This window comes from Poromitra crassiceps (assembly GCF_964638095.1).
Source record: "Poromitra crassiceps genome assembly, chromosome: 3".
Lineage (NCBI taxonomy): Eukaryota > Metazoa > Chordata > Actinopteri > Beryciformes > Melamphaidae > Poromitra > Poromitra crassiceps.
In genome coordinates this window covers 92,209,353-92,227,627 of record NC_139625.1, presented here as the reverse complement: position 1 = coordinate 92,227,627, position 18,275 = coordinate 92,209,353, and the positions used below count along the sequence as shown (strand labels likewise).

The 18,275-nt window shown below is 45.0% G+C and overlaps 1 protein-coding gene across 1 annotated transcript in view; it reads right to left on the bottom strand.

The window, feature by feature from the left end:
- The window catches only part of LOC310773361 (SAM and SH3 domain-containing protein 1-like), a gene marked incomplete at both ends in the record, with an annotated part of 204,862 nt that overhangs the window by 52,121 nt on the left and 134,466 nt on the right, over positions 1–18,275 (bottom strand). The gene's annotated exons all lie outside the window — the stretch shown is intronic.

Genomic DNA, 18,275 nt, shown 5'->3' with positions numbered 1-18,275 from the left:
TGTGTCACAAACTGCAGTAAAAACCCTGATTGAGACCCATATTCCGAATGCGCTGTATACATGATCAAAGAATCCTCCTAAAACCTGAATAATACTGGACTATCCCACGTCTTAATCTGAAAATGCTAAATTCGGAAAAAGGCCACATTCGGAAAATGCAACTGGAATAAGACTTTATCCGTCTTTTTGCCCTACTGAGCAGTTGTGGAAAGTCCATCTTTATATCCGGTCCGATCCCCACGCTTGGCCGCTCTGCTGCGAGGTTCAGTCGCATTCTCAGTCTGCACACCTGGCTTCAATCCAAGTGCAATAGCCTTCACATCAACTTCATCCATAACTTCAACTTATTTTGGGAACGCCCCTCCCTGTTCTCTGATGATGGTCTGCATCCAAACTCTATAGGCTCTTACATGCTTGCGGCTAACATTCGCCACTCTGTCCTGTCGGCTTCTCTCAGATGACCACTACTGTCCCTGCCCTCCCCCCGCTCTTCTTCGCTCCCTCTCTTGCCCACTAGTACACCTTCAATTACATCTCCCCATCCCTTGAGCTCCCCCTATCGACCGGGAGTGGAACTTCTCTCCATCCTTCCCGAAGCTTCTATTTCAGATCATTTATCTACCACTATTCACACAGCCTCTAGCAATACAATTTTCTGCAAATCTGTTAACCGCAATTCCAATATCCCTATCCTCATTAATCATAGACCTCATCACCCCTCTTCTTCACGTATAAATTACAATGCCAAAATCATCAACTCTCTCAGTAGAAACCCAGTCAATTACTCATTCCCCCAACCTTCCATTTCACCTCTCTCTGTCACTGCTGGTCTCTGGAACTGCCAATCTGCTATTAAGAAAACTGACTTCATCACAGCCCTCGCCACTTCACAGTCACTCCTCTTCCTCGCCCTTACAGAAACATGGATCATCCCTGAAAACACTTCAACCCCCGCAGCCCTCTCTGATGCCTTTTCCTTCTCTCACACTCCCAGAGCCTCTGGCCGTGGTGGTGGCACTGTTATCCTAATTTCACCCAAATGGTCTTTCACGGTTTCTCCTCTTCCTCACCTTCCTCTATCCTCTTTTGAATTTCACTCTGTCTCTGTTTCTTTCCCAGTTAAACTCAACATTATCATCATTTATCGTCCCCCCGGTCCACTTGAAGCTCTCTATGATGAGCTGGATTCACTCCTCTCCCTCTTCCCTCCGGATGGCACGTCCCTCGTCCTGCTGGGAGACTTCAATCTCCCGTCTGCCTCTGTTCACTCCCCTCTCTTTCTAAACTTCCTCTCTTCTTTTGACCTCTCCCTCTCTCCTTCTCCGCCCACTCACAAAGCGGGGAACCTCCTCGACCTCGTTTTCACCCATGCTTGCACCTCTTCCAACCTCACAGTCACTCCCCTCCCTGTCTCCGATCACCACTTCATAACCTTCTCCCTTCCCATTCCCCTCCCTATACTCCCCCCTCCCCCCACTCACATCATCACCACCCGTCGCAATATAAAAACCCTCTCACCCTCTGCCCTCTCCTCTGCTGTCCTCTCTCTCCTCCCTTCTGCTGAACATTTCTCTTCTCTTTCCACTGACGATGCTGCCACCAGTCTCCTCTCATCTCTCTCCTCTGCTCTTGATTCCCTCTGTCCACTCACCTCCAAACCTGCTCGACCCTGTCCCCCTGCACCTTGGCTGTCCGAGGCTCTGCGAGCTCGCCGGACAGAGCTTCGGGCAGCCGAAAGAAAATGGATCAAGTCTCACAACCCCTCTGACCTCTCCGCCTATCACCTCATTCTATCCAACTTCACCACTACTGTCTCCTCCGCTAAGTCTGCCTTTTTCATTTCCCAAATTCAGTCCTCTGCCTCCAACCCCAGTAAACTCTTCTCTACTTTTTCCTCTCTCCTTAATCCTCCCGCCCCTCCTCCTCCCTCCTCCCTTTCTGCTGATGACTTCATGTCCTTCTTCATCAAAAAAATCCATGACATCAGTTCTTCATTCCCTCCCCCAGCAACCAACAACAGCACTTCCAATCTCTACCCTGGTTCCCCGTCCCCCACTACAACTCTTTCCTCTTTCTCACCCCTTTCCTCCGATGCTATCCTTAAACTTCTCTCATCTAATCGTGCAACCTCCTGTCCCCTGGATCCCATCCCCTCTTCTCTTCTTCAAACCATTTCCCCTGATCTATCCCCCTTCCTCACTTCATTTATCAATTCCTCACTGTCCTCCGGCACCGTCCCTCCTCCTCTTAAAACTGCCATAGTCAAACCTCTCCTCAAAAAACCCTCCCTTGACCACTCCTCCGTCCAAAACTACCGTCCAGTATCTCTCCTTTCATTTATTTCCAAAACCCTTGAACGTACAGTTTCTGAACAACTCTCCCTCCATCTCTCTCAAAATAACCTCCTGGATCCCCTTCAATCTGGCTTTAAACCAGCCCACTCCACTGAGACCGCCCTCCTCTCCGTCACACATGCCCTTCACTCTGCTCAAGCTGCTTCCCTCTCCTCTGTTCTTGTCCTCCTTGATCTATCTGCTGCCTTTGATACTGTAAACCACCACATCCTTCTCTCCACTCTCTCTGATCTGGGTATTTCTGGTGCTGCACTCTCCTGGTTCACCTCTTATCTCTCCAATCGCACATTTCAAGTTCTTTGGCGGGGTTCCCTTTCTAAATCTTGCACTATGAACACGGGTGTCCCCCAGGGTTCAGTCCTCGGTCCCCTTCTTTTTCTGCTCTATATTAGGTCCCTGGGTCACGTAATCTCTTCTCACGGGTTCTCTTATCACTGCTACGCTGACGACACTCAGCTTTTTCTCTCTTTTCCCCCTTCCGACACACAGATTGAAACACGTCTTGCCGCTTGCCTCAAAGACATCCTCTCCTGGATGACAGACCATCATCTCAAACTGAACCTCAGCAAAACTGAATTACTTTTCATCCCCGGAAAAAACTGCCCCCTCACTGACCTCTCCATCACCATCGACAATACCACAGTTCTTCCCTCTCAATTTGTTAAAAACCTTGGTGTACTTATCGACAACCAGCTATCTAACTCACCCTCAATTACAGCCATCGCCCGCTCCTGTAGATTCTCTTTATACAACATCAGAAAAATCTGTAAGTTCCTCACCACCGAGGCAACACAACTCTTGGTCCAGGCTCTTGTCCTCCCCCGCCTGGACTATTGTAATGTCCTCCTGGCGGGGTTACCCGCATCTGCCATCCAGCCCCTCCAACTCATCCAAAACTCTGCTGCCCGTCTGATCTTCAACCTCCCTAAATTCTCCCATGTCACCCCTCTTTTCCGTCAACTTCATTGGCTCCCTGTCCTTGCACGCATCAAGTTCAAGACCTTGGTTTTGGCCTTCAGGGCAGTCCACCGATCAGCCCCCCTTTATTTACAATCCCTCGTCACCTTCCAAACACCTCACCGCTCCCTCCACTCCTTCACCTCCACCGCTCGCCTCGCCCCTCCACCACTTCTGACGCCTGGTAGTCGTCTGTCCCGTTCCCGCCTGTTCTCCGCTCTGGCTCCACAATGGTGGAATGAGCTTCCCCCTTCGGTCGTGCTGGCCGAAACACTTCCTATTTTCCGCCGGAGGTTAAAAACCCACCTCTTTGGACTACACCTGGGTCCTCCTTAAGGGTTAATGCTATTGTTACATTTCACATTTCACTGCTTCATTTGTTGTTTTTAACTTATCTTAATGTTTACATTTGACTCTTACCTATGTTTCTCTCTTTAATTTGTTCTTATCTGATATGTTTATAAATTGTAATTGTGTAACTTGTAAGTCGCTTTGGATAAAAGCGTCTGCTAAATGAAATAAAGTAAAAAGTAAAGTAAATATGCTGTTTACATGAGCCTTATCAAATTCAGAATAGTGTCATTTTCCGAATAATAGTGGAATATTGTGTGCATGTGTGACATGAACCTGTTAGCGTACCACAAGCTATCCTGAAATCAGTTGTGTGGTTGCCGTAAAACATCAAACACAGGGCTTCAATTGAATGAAGACAGACAGAGGCTTGTGTATCAAAAGTAAGATATTAATTTATTTGTACTAGTAAGCAATTAAAATGCACCCATATAGAATTGGGGGTGTCTGGCAACATGAACCAGGGGCAGCATGAACAATAAATAAATGCCTAAATAAAACGGTCCGTTCTAAACAGTGAGGTCAGTGAGTATCCTCTCAATCAGCAACACATGAAATAGTAGCGATGGCACACAGGCATAAAGGTGGCACACTCACTATGAGTAATAGACACACTCAAGGAGGTAACACCCTCAAACACTCTGTGAAGTTCAAATGGGACTCAGGTACAAACCACTACAAGCAAGTCAGAGATTCAAAAGACACTAAGGAACGCCACAATCAAGGCCAAACGCACACCAGTATTGTGCACCTTACTTTATGCCTGGGCCAACCAATTGCAAGACTCACTGGCTGAGAAGTGGACGAACCTCATGCCTCCGCAACTGACAGGAAGTCAGGTGACCTCCGCAGCGGAAGTTCATCTTTTTTTAATCTTTATTGACATATTGAAGTTAAACAGACACACAACGAACATAAATGCAACTTTGCCAATGAAGTAGCCTACATGACGTCGGTACATGACGTCGGTAATATCAACATGAATAAGAAGAACTTCCGCTGCGGAGGTCACGTGACTTCCTGTCAGTTGCGGAGGCGTGAGGTCCGCCTAGCGGCTGCAGCCAGACCCTCCTCACCAATTGACTCTGGTCAAAGCTGAGGGAGAACAGCACTTGAACAATGATACACATTCAGTGAATATAAAATACTCTGGACTGGCCCCTGTCCTACAGAGGTGGTGGAATTAGATTATTTTAGAGTCAGCGTGACTCTTTTAGAGTCAGCGTGGCCCATAAACAGCAGCTTGTTGTCTCTATGAAATATATGGCACAATCAGCTCCCCATACTCTCTAAACAAAATGGCACCTCCCACTGGAATTATTTGTCAACTCTGCTTCTACTGGTCAGTTCATCTGCCAGTCAAGACAAACATACACCTTGTATCTGGTTCACACCAGCAGCCACCTGCTTCCCTAGGCAGCTTTAGGATCATGGAGGCTTCCTCAATTTGCTCCACCCCTATTTATGCCTTCTACAGGTTCTAGTGCCCTGCTGCCATTGGCTCTCTGTGTGCAGAGTCGTAGTGACCCTCCCACACATGTAAACATAGTCAGTGTTACTGTGTGTCTTCAGAGTCAGTGACCCTCCCACACATGTAAACATAGTCAGTGTTACTGTGTGTCTGCAGAGTCGTAGTGACCCTCCCACACATGTAAACATAGTGAGTGTTACTGTGTGTCTTCAGAGTCGTAGTGACCCTCCCACACATGTAAACATAGTCAGTGTTACTGTGTGTCTTCAGAGTCATAGTGACCCTCCCACACATGTAAACATAGTGAGTGTTACTGTGTGTCTGCAGAGTCATAGTGACCCTCCCACACATGTAAACATAGTGAGTGTTACTGTGTGTCTGCAGAGTCGTAGTGACCCTCCCACACATGTAAACATAGTGAGTGTTACTGTGTGTCTGCAGAGTCGTAGTGACCCTCCCACACATGTAAACATAGTGAGTGTTACTGTGTGTCTGCAGAGTCGTAGTGACCCTCCCACACATGTAAACATAGTGAGTGTTACTGTGTGTCTTCAGAGTCGTAGTTACCCTCCCACACATGTAAACATAGTGAGTGTTCTGTGTGTCTGCAGAGTCGTAATGACCCTCCCACACATGTAAACATAGTGAGTGTTCTGTGTGTCTGCAGATTCATAGTGACCCTCCCACACATGTAAACATAGGCAGTGTTACTGTGTGTCTTCAGAGTCGTAGTGACCCTCCCACACATGTAAACATAGTGAATGTTACTGTGTGTCTTCAGAGTCGTACTAGTGACCCTCCCACACATGTAAACATAGTGAGTGTTACTGTGTGTCTTCAGAGTCGTACTAGTGACCCTCCCACACATGTAAACATAGTGAGTGTTACTGTGTGTCTTCAGAGTCGTAGTGACCCTCCCACACATCTAAACATAGTGAGTGTTACTGTGTGTCTTCAGAGTCGTAGTGACCCTCCCACACATGTAAACATAGTCAGTGTTACTGTGTGTCTGCAGAGTCGTAGTGACCCTCCCACACATGTAAACATAGTGTTACTGTGTGTCTGCAGAGTCGTAGTGACCCTCCCACACATGTGAACATAGTGAGTGTTACTGTGTGTCTGCAGAGTCGTAGTTACCCTCCCACACATGTAAACATAGTGAGTGTTACTGTGTGTCTTCAGAGTCGTAGTGACCCTCCCACACATGTAAACATAGTGAGTGTTACTGTGTGTCTTCAGAGTCGTAGTGACCCTCCCACACATGTAAAGATAGTGAGTGTTACTGTGTGTCTTCAGAGTCGTAGTGACCCTCCCACACATGTAAACATAGTGAGTGTTACTGTGTGTCTTCAGAGTCGTACTAGTGACCCTCCCACACATGTAAACATAGTGAGTGTTACTGTGTGTCTTCAGAGTCGTAGTGACCCTCCCACACATGTAAACATAGTGAGTGTTACTGTGTGTCTTCAGAGTCGTAGTGACCCTCCCACACATGTAAACATAGTCAGTGTTACTGTGTGTCTGCAGAGTCGTAGTGACCCTCCCACACATGTAAACATAGTGAGTGTTACTGTGTGTCTGCAGAGTCGTAGTGACCCTCCCACACATGTAAACATAGTGAGTGTTACTGTGTGTCTTCAGAGTCGTAGTGACCCTCCCACACATTTAAACATAGTGAGTGTTACTGTGTGTCTTCAGAGTCGTAGTGACCCTCCCACACATGTAAACATAGTGAGTGTTACTGTGTGTCTTCAGAGTCGTAGTGACCCTCCCACACATGTAAACATAGTGAGTGTTACTGTGTGTCTTCAGAGTCGTAGTGACCCTCCCACACATGTAAACATAGTGAGTGTTACTGTGTGTCTTCAGAGTCGTAGTGACCCTCCCACACATGTAAACATAGTGAGTGTTCTGTGTGTCTTCAGAGTCGTAGTGACCCTCCTACACATGTAAACATAGTGAGTGTTACTGTGTGTCTTCAGAGTCGTAGTGACCCTCCCACACATGTAAACATAGTGAGTGTTACTGTGTGTCTTCAGAGTCGTAGTGACCCTCCCACACATGTAAACATAGTGAGTGTTACTGTGTGTCTTCAGAGGAAATCCCTCCTAAAACTAAATTCACCTTATGAGCCAGGACAGATCAAACAGTATCTATATAAACACACAGCAGTTTCTCTCCCACAGCTACAAATGGGACAGAATGAGTTGAATGGGACAGTTTACAGATATGGAGCCTAACATCTCAACTTTTACCACTGCTTCATTGTTCTGCCTACAAACTTCTTCCACTAAAATACAGCACAGGAGGCCATGGCCAAGCTAACAATGTGAACCAATTCTAACCACAGTTATCACATTATTAGATGGAAAGGTGCTTGGTGCATTAACGTTACTTGTACAGCGAATTTACCAAAAACTATCAACGATTTCGGACATCTATTTGATATGATTTTGTCCCTTTTTGTTGTTGTTGTTGTTGTTGTTGTTGTTGTTGTTGTTGTTGTTTTTTGTTGCTTGTAGGGGTTTTATCACCAGGGTTGCCACTCCTTTGTAATGATAGATTTGAATGATAGTTCAAATCAGAGATGCACTTATGTATGTATGTATGTATGTATGTATGTATGTATGTATTAATTAATGTATTAATTTATTAATAATTAATTTATTTGTTTATTTATGTATGTATGCACTTATGCATATATTTATATAAATTGCAGTGGTACTTTGATTATTAAATGTGATACAGCAGAGGGAAATCGCAAACCTTAACCTCATATGTTATTTATATTGTTTGGAATGAGTTAAAGACACTATATGAAGCCATGGACCTGTTAAACTAAGGCCCATGCATGTTGCTCTCTGCAAAGTGCAAACTTCCTGTTACTGCATCCTTCCTGTGTGGTGGCTGCTTGGTGGGCTACTCTTCTTTTTTTAGACTTCACACTAGTTGTTTTTATGTCCGTGTCTTTTAGACAGCAGGAAATACATGAGTGTTCCTTCACATTCAACAGATGTGCAAGAGATGAAGATACAGACACAGCTTTCTGTGTTAAAGGCTAACTCCTTGATCCAAATAGGAGTATATAGGCTCACCACAGAAAGACAGAAGAGACGAATGGATTTTAGTTTCAGATCATGAAGTATGTGCTTTGTGTTTCATTAATGTGACTTAAAAGCCTGCATTTGAATATGTCTGGTTGGTGAAAGTAGAAACAATAGCTTTAATAAACAGGAGGCACTTCATATAAAAACACATGGTAGTCTGTATTTAATACACAGGAGGCACTTCATACAAAAACACATGGTCGTCTGTATTTAATACACAGGAGGCACTTCATATAAAAACACATGGTCGTCTGTATTTAATACACAGGAGGCACTTCATATAAAAACACATGCTAGTCTGTATTTAATACACAGGAGGCACTTCATACAAAAACACATGGTCATCTGTATTTAATAAACAGGAGGCACTTCATATAAAAACACATGGTCGTCTGTATTTAATACACAGGAGGCACTTCATATAAAAACACATGGTCGTCTGTAGAAGACAAGCTCATTAAACAGAGCGTGTGTGGAGCCATGAGAAACTCTGTTTGGCTGCTGACCTGCAGCTCAGAGGCCCTGACACTGTCTGTCTGTCTGACAGAGGCTACTGAGACATGACAGGGTAGGCCTGAGAGCACTGAGGCCAGAGGCTACTGAGACATGACAGGGTAGGCCTGAGAGCACTGGAGCCAGAGGCTGCTGAGACATGACAGGGTAGGCCTGAGAGCACTGAGGCCAGAGGCTACTGAGACATGACAGGGTAGGCCTGAGAGCACTGAGGCCAGAGGCTGCTGAGACATGACAGGGTAGGCCTGAGAGCACTGGAGCCAGAGGCTACTGAGACATGACAGGGTAGGCCTGAGAGCACTGAGGCCAGAGGCTACTGAGACATGACAGGGTAGGCCTGAGAGCACTGGAGCCAGAGGCTGCTGAGACATGACAGGGTAGGCCTGAGAGCACTGGGCCAGAGGCTACTGAGACATGACAGGTAGGCCTGAGAGCACTGAGGCCAGAGGCTACTGAGACATGACAGGGTAGGCCTGAGAGCACTGAGGCCAGAGGCTGCTGAGACATGACAGGGTAGGCCTGAGAACACTGGAGCCAGAGGCTACTGAGACATGACAGGGTAGGCCTGAGAGCACTGAGGCCAGAGGCTACTGAGACATGACAGGGTAGGCCTGAGAGCACTGGAGCCAGAGGCTGCTGAGACATGACAGGGTAGGCCTGAGAGCACTGAGGCCAGAGGCTACTGAGACATGACAGGGTAGGCCTGAGAGCACTAAGGGCCAGAGGCTGCTGAGACATGACAGGGTAGGCCTGAGAACACTGGAGCCAGAGGCTACTGAGACATGACAGGGTAGGCCTGAGAACACTGGAGCCAGAGGCTACTGAGACATGACAGGGTAGGCCTGAGAGCACTGGAGCCAGAGGCTCCTGAGACATGACAGGGTAGACCTGAGAGCACTGGAGCCAGAGGCTGCTGAGACATGACCAGTGTTGGGCAAGTTACTTTCAAAATGTAATATACTACATATTACTAGTTACTTTCATTTGAAAGTAATACGTTACTTTACAATATTACTTTCTGTGTAGAGTAACTCGTTACTTATTTCACTACTTTTGCATTACTTTCACCAAAACAACAGCAGCAGCAGAATGAGAACCATCCTGAAAAATAATTTCAACCTCCTTGAAGTCAGTGTAAACAATCCAAAATTCTAAATGTTATTATTTTCCTTTGTTATTGTCATCTAGAGTGGTTATTTGCATAAAAACAACACAGTTTGATTAGGAAATGATTGTATATTTTTTAAATATGTGCTTTGATTTAATAAAATGTAACTCAACTTGTAACTTGAGTTACTTCACAAAGTAACTGGTATAATATTACTGAAATTCTATAAGTAATAAGTTATATTACTGAGTTACTGCATGCTAAAAGTAATATATTACATGTCATATGTTACTTTTGTAATGAGTTACCCCCAACACTGGACATGACAGGGTGGCCTGAGAGCACTGGGGTCAGAGGTCCAGGGTCAATTGTGTTGAGGAATACGTCTTATTGATTTTCTTTATTATTTATTATTTGTTTTATTTATTACATTGCACATTACAGTCAATCAACAAGCAATCCAACAACAACAACAACAGTCAATATGAGTAAAATAGATGAATATGATCTGATGGGGTGTCACTGGATTTCCCTCAGGTTGGCAAGAGGCCAGATGTTTAGTTGCAATAGCAGTTTTTTCTCCACCTAACAGGTATTTGAGTTTATCTGATTGTGTTTCAAATTCTTGATATTTGTGTAGAATTTGGGGGAACAATAGTGCTCTGATTATTTCTCTGTGTATATTTTTCGGCAGTGTAGTAAAAACTGTCTCTCCACGGTTGGGTGTGTGCACCATGAACACAGCCTGTCCTCCCTGGGTAGCCAGGTCTGTCTGTGTCCACTCAGTCTGTATTACTGGTCTCCGGGTCCAGGCTGTGTCCACTCAGTCTGTCTCACCGGTCTCCAGGGCCAGGCTGTGTCCACTCAGTCTGTCTCACCGGTCTCCAGGGCCAGGCTGTGTCCACTCAGTCTGTCTCACCGGTCTCTAGGCCCAGGCTGTGTCCACTCAGTCTGTCTCACCGGTCTCTAGGCCCAGGCTGTGTCCACTCAGTCTGTCTCACTGGTCCCCAGGACCAGGATGTGTCCACTCAGTCTGTATCACCGGTCTCCAGGGCCAGGCTGTGTCCACTCAGTCTGTCTCACCGGTCTCTAAGCCAGGCTGCGTCCACTCAGTCTGTATCACCGGTCTCCAGGGCCAGGCTGTGTCCACTCAGTCTGTATCACCGGTCTCCAGGGCCAGGCTGTGTCCACTCAGTCTGTCTCACCAGTCTCCAGGGCCAGGCTGTGTCCACTCAGTCTGTCTCACTGGTCTCCAGAGCCAGGCTGTGTCCACTCAGTCTGTCTCACCGGTCTCTAGGGCCAGGCTGTGTCCACTCAGTCTGTATCACCGGTCTCTAAGCCAGGCTGCATGTGTCCACTCAGTCTGTCTCACTGGTCTCCAGGGCCAGGCTGTGTCCACTCAGTCTGTCTCACCGGTATCCAGGGCCAGGCTGTGTCCACTCAGTCTGTCTCACCGGTCTCTAGGCCCAGGCTGTGTCCACTCAGTCTGTCTCACTGGTCCCCAGGACCAGGATGTGTCCACTCAGTCTGTATCACCGGTCTCTAGGGCCAGGCTGTGTCCACTCAGTCTGTCTCACCGGTCTCCAGGGCCAGGCTGTGTCCACTCAGTCTGTCTCACCGGTCTCTAGGCCCAGGCTGTGTCCACTCAGTCTGTCTCACTGGTCCCCAGGACCAGGATGTGTCCACTCAGTCTGTATCACCGGTCTCTAAGCCAGGCTGTGTCCACTCAGTCTGTCTCACCGGTCTCCAGGGCCAGGCTGTGTCCACTCAGTCTGTCTCACCGGTCTCTAAGCCAGGCTGTGTCCACTCAGTCTGTCTCACCATTCTCTAAGCGAGGCTGTGTCCACTCAGTCTGTCTCACCGGTCTCTAGGCCCAGGCTGTGTCCACTCAGTCTGTCTCACCGGTCTCTAGGCCCAGGCTGTGTCCACTCAGTCTGTCTCACCAGTCTCTAAGCCAGGCTGTGTCCACTCAGTCTGTCTCACCAGTCTCCAGGGCCAGGCTGTGTCCACTCAGTCTGTCTCACCGGTCTCTAAGCCAGGCTGTGTCCATTCAGTCTGTCTCACCGGTCTCTAAGCCAGGCTGTGTCCACTCAGTCTGTCTCACTGGTCTCCAGGTTCCAGGCTGTGTCCACTCAGTCTGTCTCACCGGTCTCCAGGGCCAGGCTGTGTCCACTCAGCCTGTCTCACCGGTCTCTAAGCCAGGCTGTGTCCACTCAGTCTGTCTCACCGGTCTCTAAGCCAGGCTGTGTCCACTCAGTCTGTCTCACTGGTCTCTAAGCCAGGCTGTGTCCACTCAGTCTGTCTCACCGGTCTCCAGGTTCCAGGCTGTGTTCACTCAGTCTGTCTCACTGGTCTCTAAGCCAGGCTGTGTCCACTCAGTCTGTCTCCCTGGTCTCCAGGTTCCAGGCTGTGTCCACTCAGTCTGTCTCACTGGTCTCTAAGCCAGGCTGTGTCCACTCAGTCTGTCTCACTGGTCTCTAAGCCAGGCTGTGTCCACTCAGTCTGTCTCACTGGTCTCTAAGCCAGGCTGTGTCCACTCAGTCTGTATCTTATTTACACTGAATCAACTTTGTCCACTGTGGAACATAAGGCTGTGACTGACTGCTTCCATCTGGTCCTATCCTGTGCAGCATGTTGTGCCCCAAATAAGGTAATCTGGGAATCCATTGGTTCAAAATAAATGAATGTATGTATATTTTTTAAACCTGTGGGGGCAAGCATGTTTCAATACCTGAATAACCGGACTCAACTCACCCGGCCACGCCCATTTATGCTAATTTTACCGAGCGATCACACTATTATATAGCACGAGAGAATGAGTCTGGAAGTATACTTCCGGGTTCGTAAGAGGAAAAGTGAATGGGATTTTAGAATGGCGATTACACTTAAATGCATAAAATAAGTCTGCGCAAATTTGGGTTCAGCAGGATAATCTTCACAAACGTGAATTACTTTTATGACTTTTGGAACGTAAATGTGTTTTTCTTTCACGCATTTTTTCAAAAACATTTTTTCAAAAGGCATAAAAGTGATTAATGTTCGTGAAGATTATCCTGCTGAACCCAAATTCGCGTTCCCATAAACTTTTGTTAAGCACAGACAAATGGCAGCGATTTCTGGATGAGCCTACAAAAATACGTCATCCCTGTGGTACTCTATTAGCAGCAATATTATCTGGCTTTTCTTCGACCATGCTGACAGATTTTCATGCAAATCCAAAATCTGTCTTGACTCTTGAGAGATTGAAAGTTAGGTTAGCGACCTTCAGTTCCGAGGTCACAGTTCTCCACCAGGTTGTTTTTGGGCGCCCTTGTTTCCTCTCTCCAGGTGGAGTCCATCTCAACGCTACTTTAGGAATGTGGTCCTGGTTCATTCTTCAGACATATCCGAGTCAACGGATCCGCAGGCACTGGCGTAAGGATCGACGGTGCAGGCAGTGCGGTGCACCAGAGCCCAGAGCTGTCAAGGGCCCGTGAAGAGTGAGTCTCGCTTTGGGGAGACGTAATGTACTTACGGTTTCTGCTGCAGTCCCACTCCAAATAAACTTCCATGCTGTATTATGCAGTCAGCACTTGCCCTCATGTAGCTTACTAGGCTAACGAATGCTATTAGCTTTAAGTTTAGTTTACTGGATTCAGTGGATTGGCGTCATCGTATGGGAAAATACAAACGCATTCTCTTTCCAACGTGTCTTCAGTGGAGTCTCCTGTGAGGTTCTGGTGACATCATTGACCATATATGGAGTTGTTTCTGTTATTAACCCCGATGTAAGTGATAATTGTCCATTCTGCTCACAAAGAGAAACAGTTTATCTCTGCTTTTTAGACTGTGGTAGACTTCTAAACATAATTTCATCCTAGGATACAGATACAGTCAGGAAAAATAATGAAATGTCAGTAGTTTAATTTTGTTTTGGGTCAAGCAAAAATGGCAAAAATGTACTTCAGCAGAAGGAATAAAGTAGAACCCATTTGTACTTTAATGTAAACATTATTTTTGTCAGGATTATGAAGGCCAGGTTGAGAGTGGATTATCATTTCTACAGCATTACAAACAGTGTGGAAGAATTCCTGAATATATGGTGCCTTGAATATGTGATATGCTCTGTTGTAGAGGATGAGCTGATTTTTGGGCTGATTTTGAGCTGATTTATGTCTGTACTTTTTTTATTCACTTTTTGAAAACAGCGTCATTGTATTTAGAAAGGATTTTGTTTTGAGCAAATAAAGATGTTTAATTTTTTTTATCTCTCTCACTGTCTCTCTTTCTCTCACTGTCTCTCTCTCTCTCTCTCTCTCTCTCTCTCTCTCTCTCTCACTGTTTCTCTCTCTCACTGTCTCTCTGCCTGTTAGCTGCCTCCCTCTCTGTCTCTCTTCCTCTCCATCTCTCTCTCAGTTGAACTTCCTCTCGTCATGACGCAGTTGATTTTCTCCAGCTAAAGGTATTGTAACATCAGTTTCCAGACAGTTTGCAGTCTATTTTACTTTCCTGACTCTCTCAGATCTTTGATGTGACTGTTAGCGCCTGTCGTTAGCTTATTTAGCAACAACAACAACAAGTCGACAAGCCAGCCCTTAAAGGTGTGGCTAATGTGTGAAAACTGGATCATAGCTTCAAAATTAAAAAATGCTGGTGTTTTTAGTTGTTTATTTGTTTGTTTGTTTGTTTGTTTTGAGTGAGTGGGTTTCTCTCTTTTTGAATCTTTGATGTTTTGGTGTTGTTCGTTGTAAATGATCCGAGAATGAATGAACCGTTCCTTCTGTTTTGTAAACTGAAGACGTTAATAAAGTAGTTTTTGAAATTCATATCATCTCTCTCTCCCCCCTCTTTCTCCCTCTCTCTCTCTCTCTCTCTCTCTCTCTCTCTCTCGCTCTCTCTCTCTCTCTCTCTCTCTCAGGGTTGAGAGACACCAAATCTTGTCAACTAACGGCAACGAAGGCCCCCTGTTGCGTCACCTCACGTCACCTTTGTGACTGGGCCAAAAAGTTTCTCCTGAACTGCTCCTCATGTCAGATAACTCTCTCCACTAAAAGGTATTATTATAACTAACCATCAGTTTCCTTGACAGTTTCCAGTGGATTTTACTTTCCTGCTTCCATTAAGGGTTTTCCAACATGTTAGTGTTCATGTTCAAATGTAAATCTGCTAAAAGTAGAAGTATCGTTAGTAATTAGTTGTGTTACGTTCTAGCAGCTAGCAATGCTAACAGGAGGCTTTCTGACTATTTCTTAACAAAAACACCAGACTGTAAAATAAGACTAATCACACTAGTTCAACATGTATGATGTGGAAACTGTCTTTTCCAGTCTTATATTGAACCTCTCATTGACTTGCTGCTTTAAGCCAGACTGGGCAAATTAAGACAAATATGAAAGATAAAACAATACAGACGTTAAAATAGAAGAAAGTCACAAAAAAGTGCAAAGTAGGCTACATAACATCCGTGTGTGGTGCTGTGCTGTTTAGTTCACTGTAGATTGTGTGGTTAATGTCTCTATCTAGTGGACAAACAGTACAACTGCATTACCTGATCTCTGGTATTTCTGTCTCAGACCTGGGCTCGTATTCACAAAACATTTTGATCTTACCACTCCTAGCACTACACTAACACGTTCTTAGCTATGAGTTTCCTCTCACAGTTTTCCCCAAACTTTTTAACACATTTCCAGAAACTGTGGCTCAATTTCTCAAAACTCTCCACACAAAACTGAAAAGAGTTTTAAAAGCACTTTTGTCAAAACTCCACAAATCTCTTACAAAATGGCACACAGGACTAAAAACCATGTTCTCTCTTCTCTAAATGGATTCTTTCCACCAAAACAATTCACACAGCTAATATATGTTTATGTCTTACAGAGCATACATTTTCACACTGCTGTGATCAATTTAAAACACGCCCATCAAAATAGTGTTCATGTATGTTTTGGCTTCATGAGGCCATGTTACATAATCAAATGCATACAATTATGTGGGAATAGTTTCCTCTTTCTCATTTTGGTAAAGTGTTTTTTGTTGTCCCAAAATAGCATTTACTGTATTTGAAGTCACCTGAGGCCTCTTCATCATACTCTGACACATAATTTAAGTGTTTGGCGATAGCCAGGCCGGAGGCATTATGGATCCGGGTTGTCCGTCCGTACAATGTTTGTTAACGCGATATCTGAGGAATGCCTTGACGGATTTTCATCAAATTTGCCTCAAACATCGACTTAGACTCAAGGATGATCTGATTAGATTTTGGTGGTCAAAGGTCAAAGGTCAAGGTCACTGTGACCTCTCAAACGCCATTTTTCAGCTTGTTAACGCGATATCTCACGAATGCCTTTACGGAATTTCATCAAATTTGCCTGAAACATCGACTTAGACTCAAGGATGGTCTGATTAGATTTTGGTGGTCAAAGTTTAAAGGTCAAGGTCACTGTGACCTCTCGAACGCCATTTTCCAGCTTGTTAACGCAATATCTCACCAATGCCTTGACGGAATTTCATCAAATTTGCCTCAAACATCGACTTGGACTCAAGGATGAACTGATTAGATTTTGGTGGTCAAAGGTCAAAGGCCAAGGTCACTGTGACCTCTCAAACGCCATTTTCAAGCTTGTTAGCGCAACATCTCAGAAATGCCTTGACGAAGTTTCATCAAATTTGCCTCAAACATCGACTTGGACTCAAGGATGAACTGATTCGATTTTCGTGGTCAAAGGTCAAGGTCACTGTGACCTCACGAATGCCATTCCCAAGTTCGTTAAAGCAATATCTCAAGAACGGCTTGATGGAATTTCTGCCAATTTGGCTCAAACGTCGACTTGGGTGCAAGGATGAATGGATTACATTTTGGTGATCAAAGGTCAAGGTCACTGTGACCTCTCCAACGCCATTTTCAAGCTTGTTAACGCTATATCTCAGGAATGCCTTGACGGAATTTCATCAAATTTGCCTCAAACATTAACTTGGCCTCAAGGATGAACTGATTACATTTTGGTGGTCAAACTTCAAGGTCACTGTGACCTCACGAATGCCATTCCCAAGTTGGTTAACGCAATATCTCAAGAACGGCTTGATAGAATTTCTTCTGATTTGGCTCAAACATCGACTTGGGCGCAAGGATGAATGGATTCCATTTTGGTTATCAAAGATCAAGGTCACTGTGACCTCTCGATTGTCATTTTCAAGCTTGTTAACGCGATATCTCAGGAATGTCTTGATGGAATTTCTTCGAATTTGCCTCAAGCGTCCACTTGGACTCAAGGATGAACTGATTACATTTTGGTTATCAAAGTTCAAGGTCACTGTGACCTCACACACCCAATTTCCAAGCTCTGTAACGCAACATCACAGGACCTTGACGGAATTTCTTCCACAATTTGCCTCAAATGGCGATTTGGACTCAAGAATGAACTAATGGCGGAGGCATAAGTCTGTGTTGCGGTCATTCTAGTTCCAGGTGAGTTTGTCCAGGTGAGACATGAGGGAGACCAGTTGGTATAATCAGGGTGCTGCATTTTGAAGGCCAGTGTTTTAAAGCTGATCAAAGTGTGTGAAATGATGCCATTTGTGTTTAGACTTGTGCAAAAAATTTATTTAAAATTATATTTGGGTCAGAACAATGAGATTGTGCTTAGAGTTTAGCAGTTTGGAGTCATGCTGTTGATACATGAGCTTCAAGTTTTCATAATTGTCTGAATGGGACTATAAAATAAGGCTAATCACTAGTTCAACATATATGGTGTTGTGGACTGTGAATTCATAATTAATGCCTACTTAACACTCCTGCACTTGCAATGCTGTGACTTGTCTTTTAGATATTTTCCTTTTATCTCTGAATATTGATATGACCACTGCGTACTTAAGACACTAAGACAGGCAGACTGAGCCAAGGAAGACAAGTATGAAAGATAAAACAATACATACGTTAAAATAAATCAAATGTCACAGAAAATAAAGTGCAAAATAAAACAATGTGATCAAGACAGTGACATCTCAAACAGGTAGTATAACTTTGTGTCACATGCTCCACCTCAGCAGGAAACGTGTCATTTTGTGACATCAGACAGATTTTAGATCCACTCTCTCTCTCTCTCTCTCTCTCTCTCACACACACACACACACACACACACACACACACACACACACACACACACACACACACACACACACACACACACACACACACACTGTCATTGAATTTTGAAGCCATATAAATGTCTCCTCCTTCACGTGTGTTGCTCTGCTGTTTAGTTCACTGTAGATGATGTGGTTAATGTCTCTATCTAGTGGACAAACAGTAGAACTACATTAGATTAGATATAATTTACAGGTACTACAGCATAGTGATGCTATCTTACCGTATGTACAGTGTTATTGACAGTGGACAGCAACATATACAGATTATTATTATTGTATAAACGTATAAA